We start from the raw sequence: 14,110 nt of genomic DNA on the forward strand, positions 1-14,110 counted from the left end.
TTTCCTTTATTTTATGAATACGGATTGAGCAATTGCTATATTAGCCCTGAGGATACTATGGAAAAACAACACGGATACAATCCTTGGGGTTTCCAGTCTACACCAGCGTTTCCCGAAACGTGAGGTGGTTTTGGGTGGCACAGAGTCCGTTAGTTCATGAGCCAACACTGAGTCCCACCTAATTAAAAATTCTCTTTTCAATATTCTAAACCTTGCAGGTACACCAAGAAGGAGATGTCATTGGGAGGGTAGTGTTGCCACTTCTCTAAAACTTGATCGTCTTCCTTTTTGGCAAAGAAAGAACAACGTGAGGCTCACAGCCTCGGACAGCCATAGTTCCTAAGTAACTCTTTTTTTTGAGCATTTTGTTAAACACCTTTACACAAACAAGACAACAGAAAAACATTTAACACAGGAGCAATTAAAACCAAAGTGGTCCTAGGGATGATTTTTTTGACTTTCAGTCTTTTGCCCGTCTTTCGTTTTTTGTTTTTCTGTCTTTCCCACATTTTACCTTTGCACGCGGTAAAATGCGCTCTTGGGGTCACGGTTTCATGAATTTTTGCGATTGCGTGGTCATGTAAGCACGCCCCCAGCCAGGATACAGAGCAGTTCTATTCACCTTCCAAGATTCACCCCGGCCCCTCCGTCCTACCTGCCATCTCCAACTTTTGACAACTAGGGATGTACTCGGTGTTCCTCTAGTTTTGCCTTTTCTGGGAGGTCTGGTGATGGAATCCTCTGGGCTGTGGCCTTCTCAGTCTGGCGTTTTCATAGCATGATGCATTTTGAGATGCATCCATCTTGCTGCACATACGCAGTGCTTTTAATTGCCGAGTAGTATTCCATTATATGGATATACCACAATATATTCATTCTAAATAATAACAGAATTCATATTCAATATAACAAATTATGAACGGGTACTTAGTGAAAGCAGACTTGGCAGAAATCCTATAGCTGGTAGGCCAGTGGAGTGAGTCTTACAGGGGAGGGAGGAACCAGTATAATTTATGCATTAAGGAGTTGGTGGTGGCGGGCATTCTTTTCATTTCTTATCCAAACCTTCAACAACATGTTAGACCAGGGCGCCTGGGTGGCTCAGTCGGTTGGGCGTCCGACTTCGGCTCAGGTCATGATCTCACACTCCGTGAGTTCAGGCCCCATGTGAGGCTCTGGGCTGACAGCTCGGAGCCTGGATCCTGCTTCGGATTCTGTCTCCCTCTCGCTCTCTGCCCCTCCCCCGCTCACACTCTGTCTCTCTCTCTCAAAAATAAATTAAAACAAAAAAAACATAAACAATATGTTTGACTGAAATATAATTAGTTTTCCAGTCTTCTTGAGTCAGAAAATACTTTCCAAGGCCTTTAGGTAAACCTAGTGGTCTTCAGAGCATCCTGTTCATATTCTTTTACTCATTCATCCCCTCCCTCCTTGCCTCCTTCCTTACCCTCCTTGTCATCGTCGTCATCGTCCTCCTCCTCCTCATATTCTCTTTCTCTTTCTCCCCTCATGCTCTCCCCCTAATATTTCACTGGAGTTTATGTAACTGAATCAATTAGACCTATTCCTCAAAGAGTTGGTTTTCCGTAAAATTCACTTTGCAGTTGGCATGACAGAAGAGCCGGTATATTAATCAAATGCTACAATTCGTTCTTTGTATCTGAATCAGGCTGGGATTGGGCTTCCTGCTTATCTCTTGTCTGTTTATACCATTTTGTCCTTTGCAGCAAATGGGCCTGGATTCTTTGTGATTGGGCCTGGTGATGCCTGTGAGCGTTGATAGATGGGGTGTGGAAATGCTTAACAGGGACAGACCCTATCTCTTTAGTTAGTGTTACAGAGTCCCCAGGATATAAGGTGTCTGTATGAAAATAAATAAGGGCTTTTCTTTTACTTTCTTTGGCTGATGGTATCGATACCATTTAATAGAATAAAATGATACAAATCTTCGTCCTTTCTTAAATAACGTGTTAATTGCTGTCCTAGGTATTTCTTCATTTTGTGTTTCTGAAATATACTTACTTTATAGACCTCTCTGTACCCCAGTGCATTTTAAATCCTCAAGCATATTCAAATGATATATATTTAATTTCATCTTGTGTGTGTCTAGGGGTGGGGGAACGCACTTTGTAGCTAACCAGATCAAAGTTGGTAGCGTTCTCCATTTAGTCCGTTGGCTGCAGAACACAAAGGCTGCTAAAGGATTCCAGTGCTTATCTTAAAAGCTCATCAGAAATATTCCAAGCCGTAGATTTTTTTTTTTTTTCCCCTCTCTCAGCAGCATTTCTGATTCGGAGGTTCTCCTTGGTTGCCCCTGCTAGAGTTGCTGAATTTATAATGCCAGAGGAAGAAAGAAAGATCTGTTCTGTTTTCTCATCTGTGGAACGAGAGGATTGGACTGGATGGGAGAGGTCACATTTACAGCATCAGTGCTGTCACTCCTTTTCCATCCACATGACAGACATCACTAATCAATCACAGCATGCTTCCCTGCCAAATGTAGTCTCAGACTTCTTGTCAAGTCAGCACTCCAGGAAGCCACGGCTAATCAATCAGTGTTAGCCCAGGACATGAAATCTGTTTGCCATTCTGAAACATGATGATGTTAAATCTGTAGAGGTTAGGTTACCATTTCATGGTTGAAGGAAGAATGCTGGTGGTCATGGGTAGTTTCAAATGAAGAGGGTTTCACATCACTCTGGTTTATGCTCCTTGAAGGCAGGCATTGTGTTTTATTCCTCTTTTTCCATGTTTATCTAGCCTATAAGCCAAACCCTTTCTCACAGTAGACATTACACAAATGTTTGTCAAGTAATGCATGAAGGAATGAATGGAAAGCATGTCCTTGGCCAATTCTTCCCTCCCTAGGACTGCACGCTTCAGTGCTTCTTCCGAAGGGCAGGCACAACCGGTACCGTGACTGAATTTCATCTGCTTTCATTCTGGCCATTCCTGTAGACTGGCTAGATCGATGTGTGCTTTTATCCACCACGCACTGGCAGAGCCCAGCATCTTGGCATCATTAGCTGCACTTGATGAGTTTCTCCTCCATCCATTGTCCCCAGTCATTCATAAACCTCTTGAGTAATACAGAGGGGAGTCCACTTAATCCTTCCCCTGCTGGACTCTGAATTCTTACAACTTGGGGCTGGGAATCTGAAGTTTTAATGATTTAGATAGGAATCCTGTCAGTTTCAGGTTTTAACACTGCAGGGAATCATGTATTTGACACAACAAATGCAGCCTGTAGTTATTTTTGGAGAAGTAGATTTTAGGTTTCTTATGGAAAGGACAAGATCTGATAAGTTTTTTTTTATTTTGATAGCACGATAATATGCCTTTTGCAGGGTAGATACTCAGTGAATATTTAATATTCTTCAAGGTAGTTTGATAAAACCTCTGTGAACCTCGGTCTTCTTTAACTTTTAGAAGAAAGTCCTCTTTTAAAAACAGAAGGCATTTTTTTCCCCCAGCCAGGCACTGGATTTCATCTAACAGGAATACTGGCTGCCCCTGTAATGAGAAATCACTTACAGGCAGGGCATTCTGCTAAATGCTTTATAGACATTATCCCTAAACCTCAAAACAAGCCCAAGACCAGTGCTACGAATTCCATTTCATATACGAGATAACTGAGGATTGGGAAAGTTACGTACCTTCGTCAAAGTCACAAGATAACAAGTGGCAGCTCTGGGATTTAAAGCCAGACCTAACTCTAACATCTTTTCCCCTGAACATAACCACTCTCTCAATGCAGATGTTCCTTACTCCGGGAAGCTTTCCCTGAGGTAATCGCTATCCCTGCAAGGCTGGTTGAGATGTTCTTCCTCTGCGTTTCCATGGCAGTTTATCCTCCCTTGTTATGATACTCTCCATCCTCACATAGGCTGTTCGTCTGCTGCCATCCCACACCCCCACTTCTGTCTGCTGGCTGAATGAGTACCTTTTGCCAGGAGACCTCTGCTACTTTGCCTTCCTACCTGGGCACCATGTAGAATGTACGGCTGTGCCTTCAAGAATCTATTTTGTAGTTTGGGGGTGCCTGGGTGGCTCAGCCGGTTGAGCGTCCGACTTCAGCTTAGGTCGTGATCTCGCAGTTTGTGAGTTCAGGCCCCTCATCGGGCTCTGTGCTGACAGCTCCGAGCCTGGAGACTGCTTCGGATTCTGTGTCTCCTTCTCTCTCTACCCCTTTCCCACTCACTTTGAAAAATAAATAAACATTAAAAAAAAGAGCAATCTATTGTAGTTCAGAATTCATTATACTTGGGAAGGATGGATTTAGGGAAATGTAATCCAGCTCTAAAGGCGGAAGGCAGCGCTGCCTGTCTTGGGTACCAAGTGCCTTCTGCTTCCCTCTGTCACCGCAGTAGTAAACTGTTCCATATTTTAACACTTCACTGTTGTGTTGACTGTACATTTATGAATAATTAATACAGGCAGATGTTCTGATGTTTATTTATCCTGCTTCAGATACCTTGTGTTTCTTGAATCTGAGGACTCATGAGTTTTATAAATTTCTAGAAATTTCTCAGCTATATTGCCTCTCCTCAAATTCTCTATTCTGTCCCTTTGGGGCTCCTATTTGACATATGTTGGGCCTTCTCATTCTCGTCTCCATATCTCTTAACATCTTTTTTTTTTTTTTATCTTTTTCAACCCTATCCCTTTGTGCTTCATTCTGTAGTACGTCCTAAGATCTGTATTTCTCTCTTCAGTAGTGTCTGACCCCCTACTTAACCAGTCCATTGGGTTTTTAATTTTAATGACTCAGTGGGGAGAGAGAAATCACTTCTTGTTCTCTTTTAGGCTTTCAGTTCTAGCTGTCGTGTTTTTAATCATTGTAGACTTTATTGCATGTTGTTTCTCAGAAAGTTATTTCATGACCCTGAACTCTTGAACCTCTCAGCCTCATATTTGCTGACACGAGGCTTACCAGTTTCCTGGGTGTCCTGTAACTTACTATTGGGAGCTCACGTGTTGCAGGGCTGGTTGTAGCCTGGGTTGTGGAACTGGCTTTCCAGGGCAACTTTTCATCGGCTTCTGTGATGTCTTCCAGGCCTATCCTGAACAGGAACAATTTTTATATTAATTTTTCAGTTAGGGGTTCCTGATTCTGACCTTCGTTATTTGTTCTCTGTTCTCCAGAAGGACACAGGCTTAGGGTTTCTAATTCTTAGCTTAAACTCTTCCCTCCTGCTTTACACAGGTAAACACAGACCTGTTTCACTGGGCTGGTTGACAGTTTCTCTAATCTGTTCTTTCAGGGTGCAACCCTCACTAAATGTTGCTGGTTTTCTGCAGGGGTCACATCACAACTTGCTGCTTCTCCTTATCCCAAGGCCTTGTCTTCTGTCCTGCATGGGCATTAAAACCCTAGCCCCTCGGGAATCAAGACAAACTTTTCCCCTGCTGCAACCACAGTGCCCTCTATCCCATAGTCACAGCATGGGTTTGCATACTTAGGATTCTTTTCTTCTGATACTTCTTTATTTCTACCACCTGGGTGTTTTCCTTTCTATATTGTGGGTCAGTGAAGCTCTTAAAGTATTTGTTAAACATTTTATCTAGTATATCTAGGTGTTTGAAGGGTTGGAATGTTCATGCTGGCATCATTTGCCATCTTTCCCTGAACTAGGGACTTGCTACAAGTTCATGACAAAAAAAAAATCAGATAATACACAAGGATGTATTAGGAAATACTCCTATGCTTCACATCTCCGACCTGCTCAAATCACCTTGCTAGATATAATAACCTTTATCATTCCCCGAGGTATCATTCTAGAAGCATTTTATGTGTATACAGGGTACATATGCCTATACAGTACATGAAGATTTATTTATGCTGGTGAGAATATATTTTATCATCTACACTGCACTTAGTATATTTTATAGTATTTAAAAAATTTTTAATATGTGTTTATTTTTGAGAGAGAGAGACAGCACAGGGAGGGGCAGAGAGAGAGAGGGAGATACTGATCTGAATCAGGCACCAGGCTTCAGGCTCCAAGCTGTTAGCACAGAGCCTGACACGGGGCTCGAACTCACGAACCACAAGATCATGACCTGAGCTGAATTCCAACCCTCAACCAACAGAGCCACCCAGGCGCCCCTTAGAGTTTACCACATATTGTTGTACTCAGCTCTGCCTCTTTTCTTGTCATCACTGCATGGTATTCCATTAAATGGATGTACTATAACTTATTTAGCAATGTCCCCTCTTGGATAATTTTTTCAGTCATTTTGGTATTATAAACTAGCCTACAATAAACATTTTCCTGTACACATGTCTCTGCTTGCATATCATCTAACATAGTTTTCTTTCTTGACCTGTTTCTCTCTTTTTCTCTCTTCTCCCCCACCCTTTGATGGTTAATTTTATGTGTCAGCTTGAGTGGGCTAAGGTTTGCCCAGATGACTGGTAAAACATTATTTTGGCATGTGTCCGTGTGTTTCCAGAAGAGATTAACATTTGAGTCAGTAGACTTTGCAGAGACTGGAACAGAAGCGTGAAGGAGGGGTTACTGTTCTCTTGCTCTACTTGAGTTGAGACATCCCTATTCTCTTGCTCTTGGACATCATTGTTCCTGGTTCTCAGGCTTTCACACTGGAACTTAAACCATTGGTTGCAGATTCCCACACCTTCATTCATGGTCTGAATTACACCATCAGTTCTCCAGGTTGCCGACTGTGTATTGTGGGATTTCTCAGCCAATTCTTTTAATAAATCTCCAATTTATGTATATCCTACTGGTTCTGTGTCTCTGAAAATCCCTGGCGAATACACACCCCCAGCCCCACCATGAGTTCCTCGTGGGCAAGAACATGATCATTTGTTGGTGACTGTGGCAGCCTGCACGGGGCCTGGTGCTGAACCAGCCGTCGGACCAGGCTCAACCTCAAACCCTTTTATTTTGATTTTAGTAATAACAACAGCCATTGACTATTCAGTCATCTGAAGCTCTTGACTGAGCACCTCCTCTACTCCAGACATGAGGTAATGCCATCTTTACAACAACTCTGTGAGATGGGAGAGGGTCATCCTGCTTTGCAGACCAGGACACTGAGGTACAGGTGGTTTACATAACTAGTAAGAAGCAGAGGCCACATTTGAATACAGTTGTGTCTGAAATCAGTGCCTGGCCTCTTGAATACTACCTCTTAATTTACATTTGTATTGTCACAAATAATGCGGAACATCTCCCTTCCTCCCTCCTTTTCCTCCCTCCCTCCCTCCCTCCCTCCCTCCCTCCCTTCCTTCCTTCCTTCCTCCCTTCCTTCCTTCCTTCTTTCCTTCTTTCCTTCCTTCCTTCTTTCCTTCCTTCCTTCCTTCCTTCCTTCCTTCTTTCCTTCCTTCCTTCCTTCCTTCTTTCCTTCCTTCCTTCCTTCCTTCCTTCTTTCCTTCCTTCCTTCCTTCCTTCCTTCTTTCCTTCCTTCCTTCCTTCCTTCTTTCCTTCCTTCCTTCCTTCCTTCCTTCTTTCCTTCCTTCCTTCCTTCCTTCCTTCCTTCTTTCCTTCCTTCCTTCCTCCCTCCCTTCCTTCCTCCCTTCCTTCCTTCCTTCCTTCCTCCCTTCTTTCCTTCCTTCCTTCCTTCCTTCCTTCCTTCCCTTCCTTCCTTCCTTCCTTCCTTCCTTCCTTCCTTCCTTCTTTCCTTCCTTCCTTCCTTCCTTCTTTCCTTCCTTCCTTCCTTCCTTCCTTCCTTCCTTCCTTCCTTCCTTCCTTCCTTCCTTCCTTCCTTCCTTCTTTCCTTCCTTCCTTCCTTCCTTCCTTCCTTCTTTCCTTCCTTCCTTCCTTCCTTCCTTCCTTCCTTCCTTCCTCCCTTCTTTCCTTCCTTCCTTCCTTCCTTCCTTCCTTCCTTCTTTCCTTCCTTCCTTCTTTCCTTCCTTCCTTCCTTCTTTCCTTCCTTCCTTCCTTCCTTCCTTCCTTCCTTCCTTCCTTCTTTCCTCCCTTCCTTCCTTCCTTCCTTCCTTCCTTCCTTCCTTCCTTCCTTCCTCCCTTCTTTCCTTCCTTCCTCCCTCCCTCCCCCCTTCCTCCCTCCCTCCCCCTTCCTTCCTTCCTTCCTTCCTTCCTTCCTTCCTTCCTCCCTTCCTCCCTCCCTCCCTCCCTCCCTCCCTCCCTCCCTCCCTCCCTCAGATATTTACTGAGAGCTCACAGTGTTCCAGGCAGGGGGTGATACAGTGTGATTATTGGTGAAAACATTCCTGCTCTGGTGGAACATGCCTTGTAAAGGCACAGACAGATTCAGGAAAAAAAACCAAAAACCACAAAATGTGATGAGTGTCTGGAAGGGGAGATAATGCGGAGGCTTTAGGAGCACATGGCTTGGAGGCTCTTCCGAGGAATAGAGGGTGTCCAGCATCTGTGATAAATTGGATGACCCTTGAATGATGAGTGAACTGGGGGGGAGGGGGATGGAGCAGAGGGGTGAAGGATGAGGGTCCAGCATGTCCCGTGTCTTCCTGCAGTTCTCCTTCCAGTATCATCTTGCTCTTACATCCACTGCCCGTTCCCAGGACCTCTGCATGCAATAGCCAGAGAGCCTGGGTCCTTCTGCTTCTGAAAGGTGGCTGAACCCCCCCTCCCCCCACCAGCCATCAGCCCTTTCTAATTTTAAAGCAGTAGCTCCCTTGATTGAAATCTCAATTTGGGAACAGGCCTAGGATTGGCCTGTGGCTTGGAATTTTCACCAATAAGCGGAGCGGGAGGTGGAGAGGCGTCCCTTTAAGCAGCAGGGAGGCAGCCTGGAGAGCTTGAAGCGTCTCTCCCCAGGACCCGAGTGATTATCCTGGACCCGGAGCTGCGCACGGAGCAGCTGCCACAGCCCCGGGAATGTCACCCCCCTTGCGCGGAGCCCCCGCAGGGCCCCCTCTGGCTCCGGGCAGTTGGCGGCCGACGCCCCGCTGGGCTTCTTAGCCGTGGCCGCACCCCCTGTCCCCAGGTCTGCGGCCCCCTCCCCCTTCCCCCCACATCCCCGCCAGCAGAGGCGCCGCAGCGGCGAGCAATGCGAGGCTGAGCCTGGTAAGTGGCCCCCCTATGGCCCGGGAGCACCGAGGGGGCGCTGGGGCGCCGTGGCTTCTGGTTTTCACGACCCTCCCAGGCATGGGGGGGCCTTGAGCTGCTGGGACGCTAACCCCTGGTGGTGATGCGCCTTGCAACACAGAGACACTGAGGAGGTCATGAGCTCTGGGGAGGGGACCTAGAGATTGTTTTGATCTGTCTACCGGCTATTGCGCAGCACCATCATGAACCGGTAATAGTGACAACGATACCTTGGCATGGGGTTGGGGGGGGGGGGGCGATGGCTGTGCCTGTGTTAGGACGACTTTGGGGGAAACATTTCAACTTCTCTGAACTTGCCTTTGAAACACTCATCATGATCTTAGAATTCACTTTCCTCAAATATGTAAAACGTATTTATTGCTAGTGACCTACTTCTTTCTTTCCCTTACGCTATCAAAAAATATTTTCAGTGTCTTCCCGAAGGTCATCCAAAAATGAAGTCCTCCTCCCCATGCTCCTCGTTGCTTGTCTTCCTAGAACTTTTAATACTCATTTCTTTTCTCCTTGGTAGATGTGCATAATTAAGCAGGTCTGGAAACGTTCATGTATTCTCTATGAATTGGGGTGGGGGGGGCGCCTGGAAGTGGGGAAGAGACTCCCGTCTCCTGGCCTCTAAGTTCAGTTAGGGGAGCCTATAGGATGGAGAAAGCTTTTGTCTGTATGTGGGGATTGGGGGATAGTTATTGGAATCCTACTGTTGCAAGTTTCCAAAGGCATCCTCCACTTCTGGGAGTCAGGACCTGATGAGGACAGGAAGCATGCAAATCTAGAATGCCCGGGGAAGCTGTTATCCTAGGACATTTTAAAACCAAAATAATCCATGGGGTTGGGGGGGAGGAGGGGAGGAGGGAAGCTTTATTGAAAAGACACAGTTTTAGCTTCCCTCCTCTCCCTCCCCAGTCTGTTCACTTGTGTATAAATGAAGCAAGAAGCTGGAAGCCTAATGCAAAGGGTCAGAGATTTTTTTTTTTTTTAAATTGAAGCAGCTGGAAGAAATGCCTTCCAAAATTGGAGCAAAGTCTGATGCTTGGATTGCCAAACTCCATTTCTGCCCATATGAAAATATTTTGACTTTTAGCAGACCTCATTTTGCTGGACTGGCCTTCCTTTCCAGTTGTTTAGGTGGTGTGTATCATTTGTATGCTTTGGGTTCCCTGCTTTCTGCAAACAGATGTTTTTATCTGTGCAACTGGTTGAATATTGAGAAAGATGGCTATGGCCCCGTGTATGTAGAGAGCGAACAAATAGCGCTTGGGGAGGACGGGGGCATTTCCTTTTCAAATTGTCAGTTGCCAAATCTTCCCAGCCGTTGGGCAATTCAGATAAAGGTGTCAAGTGAGCTGAGCAATGAAGAATTTATATGTGTAGCTAATTCTGCTCGTCCTACAATAAAACATCTTCCCATGGGGCCAAAAAGTCGGGGGAAGGGAGGCTTATAAAAATGATCCTATGTTCTTAGTCACTGACTACCCAGCTCCCCCTGGATTTCTGAGAACCTGCCAGGAGAAACTGTTGACTGAATGGAAGTTTCAAGAAATGCAGAACAGAAATCAGTACAAGCCCTCCTCGAGTGACTTTTATTTCTGTTTGGAGGAAAGGAACACTTTGTTAGAATAACAAATCGTGGCTGCTTTTCAAGAGCAGAAAATGGTTCTTGTTCTGAAGGCAGATTCGTTTTAAGAGTGTGAATCATTTGGTTTAGGGTTTGTTGTTTTTTTTTTTTTCCCCTTTTGCGGTGGAGGCTTGGAGATGATTAAACGTCCTGTCTGCAGGAAATTACCAGGAGATTTGAGTATTTTCCTGAATCAGCCTCAGATGGTACACAGCTTTGGGTGTAATACAAGAAAGCTGTGTTACCAGGCAATCTTTCTGCATTGATAACCTCAACTCCCAGTCTTTCAAGCTTCTCCATCAACAAGCCTTTTATTTTTTATTTTGGGGGTTGTGCTTTCATTTAAGACTGAAATAACTCTCTCATTCCCTTCATGAGCTTTTTAAGATGGAACTTATTTTTGAGACAGTTTTATCGAGCGCACTTCCCCATTGGCCTCCTCCCACCAGCCTCAGCAGGAAAAGCTCTTGGCTGCTTTTCCCAAGATTTCCTTTAAGCCGGGATTGTTATCCTTAGGGACACAGATGTCTCGAGGAAGGAGATGCGCCAGGCTTGGATCTAGTGCTCACCAATTTGGTGGTGACATTTATGGTCTGTGTAGAGCTGTGTGCAGAGAAGACAGAGGGGTTCTGTGTTGAGTTTACCACAAAGTGCATCGTGCATCAACGGTGTGGAGGGTGGGCAATTAAAAGCCTGGAAGGGACAACTAGGGGACACAACGCACCATTTTGTCAAGTTGTGCTTAGAGATCTATGGTTTTTAGTAATTGGGAAAACCAAAGCTTAGAGATGCTGTGCTCCCCAGGCTATTTTTCTTAATCTTCCCTGACCCCCTCCCATTAAGCACTTCCTGGCCACATCATCAAATAGGAGAGCTCTGGGTGAAAATAAACTCCATGCACTCTTCCAATGTCAATGAGAGGAAGCAGAGGGAGTCATGTTTTTAGCTGCCAGAGCACAGAATGGTAACCCTTGTTGAATAAAATGAAACTTTATGAAAATGGTAGTGCGAGTTTAAATGCAACGTTCAAAAAACGTTTCTCTGCTATTTTTTATTTTCTCAAAATCTAAATGGCAAGGGATTCTTTTTCAGGACACTGAGCGTTTGATTACCATGCAGTTGTTTTGGTGACGTTCTTTTTTTCATATCCTGCTGCTCTGCGTGACAAGCAGGGGAAGACTTGTTTTTTGCAGAGATTGTATCTGGACATTTTCCAGAACAACGGAAGGTGTCGGGGTGGCGGAGGGGACAGACAGATGCAAGTACTGTGGGACTCAGTGTCTGGGAAGACTCATGAATGATTTCCCTGCAAATTTAGCCCATGGGCCTTTGAGAATTGCTTCACGTTTGACTTTTACCAGTCGTCCTCTGTGTAGAAATCGTCCTCTGTGTACCCATCACAGGGGTCTCTCTCCTCACAAAGCACCTTCCAAGAAGATGCTAATCCATGTATGCACGTGACGTTGCTTATCACGTCTTTGAAAATTTTCCTTCATGCCACGTTTTCTTCAAAAACCGTACACTTATGAAGACTTGATTGGTTGGAAACATTTGCAAAAGGTTACTAGCCTACTTGGCTTTCACCTGGGCTGCTGTAATTACTCATTTTAGTGTTTTCACTGATCAAGGTTCTCTTCAGGCTTCTCAGGATGAGCAAGTTATCTGTTGAGTTGGATTCCAGACAGTTCCATTTTTGAGCACTTGGCTGTTAAGGCTGGAGTAAAGGTCTCCTATTTGCGCGTTGTAAATGATAGTAAACAGAATGGTAGCTGTTCATTTACTGACGTTTTGCGAAGCACAGACTAAACGTCTCACCAACCTTTCTTAGACTGCACCGCACATAAGAATATCCTTCAGAGAGTCTGTTTCAGTAGATCTGTGGTGTGACCTGGGAATTTGCATTTTAAGAAGCATCCCAGGCCGGACCTTGGGCTCTGTCTTGAAACAGCTTTTGCTTTTTTGTTCATTATCATTTAAAATCCTCCCAGTAACCCAAATAGGTGCTGTTATCATGCCCATTTCACAGAAGGGTAGGCTCAGAGAGGTTCGGTGACTCCCTGGGGTCACACAGCTACTAAGTGGCCACGACGAGGGACCTGAACCAGTAACTGTCCAATTCCATCGTCCATGTGCTCAAGCTTATGCTCGTGGTGGTTGGGAGGTCTTCTCTTACAAGTTGGGCTGACTGACCCTCCCCCCATCTCTCTCTGCTGAAGACTCCTTTTCTAAGATGCTGGCATTTAGAAGACACTAGTCGACAGGGACCCCTTTTATACAGTCTGCTGAGGCAGAATTGAGGAAGACTGGGTAGGAGTGTAGACATTCATGTTAATACTTGAGGAGTGTCCAGCTAATTTGCCCTGAGTTCTCTAACTGCTGAACCAAGACAAGTCAAGATCAGACTGATTGATTTGTGAGGTGCTTTTCAGTCCCCCAGCTTTTGAAATCTTTAAGGCAGCTCTGTTCCCTTCCCTGGGCCCTTTCCCAATGCCTGTGCATCTGTCCATCCACTTCCACAGGGTCCCCCCACGTGACCCCTCACGGTTCACGTGCCCAAGAAGGTAGAAGCCTTTTCCTGTTGCCCATGGCATAAGCCCGCCTCAAGTCCCTCATTTCCCTTCGTATTCTGTATAAATCTGGGCAGATTTCCTGCAGAAAACAAACGCAAAGGAAATATTGTGATTAGGAGAGGCAGAGAGGAGGAGTCTCATTTAGACCTCTTGCCTGATTCCCCCTTGGCCTGACCTGATTTCCCTTGCCTCTGGGCACATGGGCTAGTGCTGATTTATCTTGCTTAATTGCTGCAAGATTGTGATATAGGACAAACCACTTAACCTCATGAGCTTTGCCTCCATTATCTGTAAAATGGAATGTTCATGTCAACCCTTTCTCCTTTGGGTACAAGTGACGTAACGACCAAGGAGGCGCTTTGGGCTTTGTTCACACACATTCTGAAGATGCTCTTATGTTGCCTTCCAGCAAGCAGCGGTTCCCGGTCCGTGTTCTAGGGAGCACCTGTTGGCAGCTTGCACTTCCAAACAAGAAAACAAAAAATCAGTTCCTTGTGTGTGTGCAAAACGGGACATCCCACATCCTTTTTTGAGGAGTCACAATTCATAGGAGTATATTCAAGGCTCTGAGCCCTGGAGTAGAGAAACCTCTTTCGCTGTACGTGTTTCCTGTTGATGTGACCCCCGAACCCCTTTGCAGGGTCACCTGTTACTGTGCTGCATGATACAGTTGGAGGAACTGTTGTGTTTCCCAATGTTAGCTCTACTTATTGGTAGTGTGCCTTTAGACAGGTCACTTACATCTCTGAACCTCCGTTTCCTTCTCTCTGAAATGGGAATAATGATGGCACCTACCCCACAGAGCTTTAAATCAAGTTAAGGAAGTTAAGAGATTGCCTTCCACCTGTCGGAAACATTCCTCTGAGACC

At 45.3% G+C, this 14,110-nt stretch overlaps 1 protein-coding gene across 3 annotated transcripts in view; it reads left to right on the top strand.

Annotated features, from left to right (window-relative positions):
• PRICKLE2 (prickle planar cell polarity protein 2) overlaps window positions 1–14,110 on the top strand; it is a 323,432-nt gene that overhangs the window by 158,931 nt on the left and 150,391 nt on the right. The window contains exon 1 of one of the 3 annotated variants that reach the window (XM_027039168.2): window positions 8,674–9,017. The exons of the other annotated variants lie outside the window; for them this stretch is intronic. The gene's annotated coding sequence lies outside the window, so the exon portion shown is untranslated. Of the gene's footprint in view, window positions 1–8,673; window positions 9,018–14,110 lie in introns of those variants that run through there. 3 annotated transcript variants of the gene reach the window in all.

Source organism: Acinonyx jubatus, chromosome A2, assembly GCF_027475565.1.
Source record: "Acinonyx jubatus isolate Ajub_Pintada_27869175 chromosome A2, VMU_Ajub_asm_v1.0, whole genome shotgun sequence".
Taxonomy (NCBI): Eukaryota; Metazoa; Chordata; class Mammalia; order Carnivora; family Felidae; genus Acinonyx; species Acinonyx jubatus.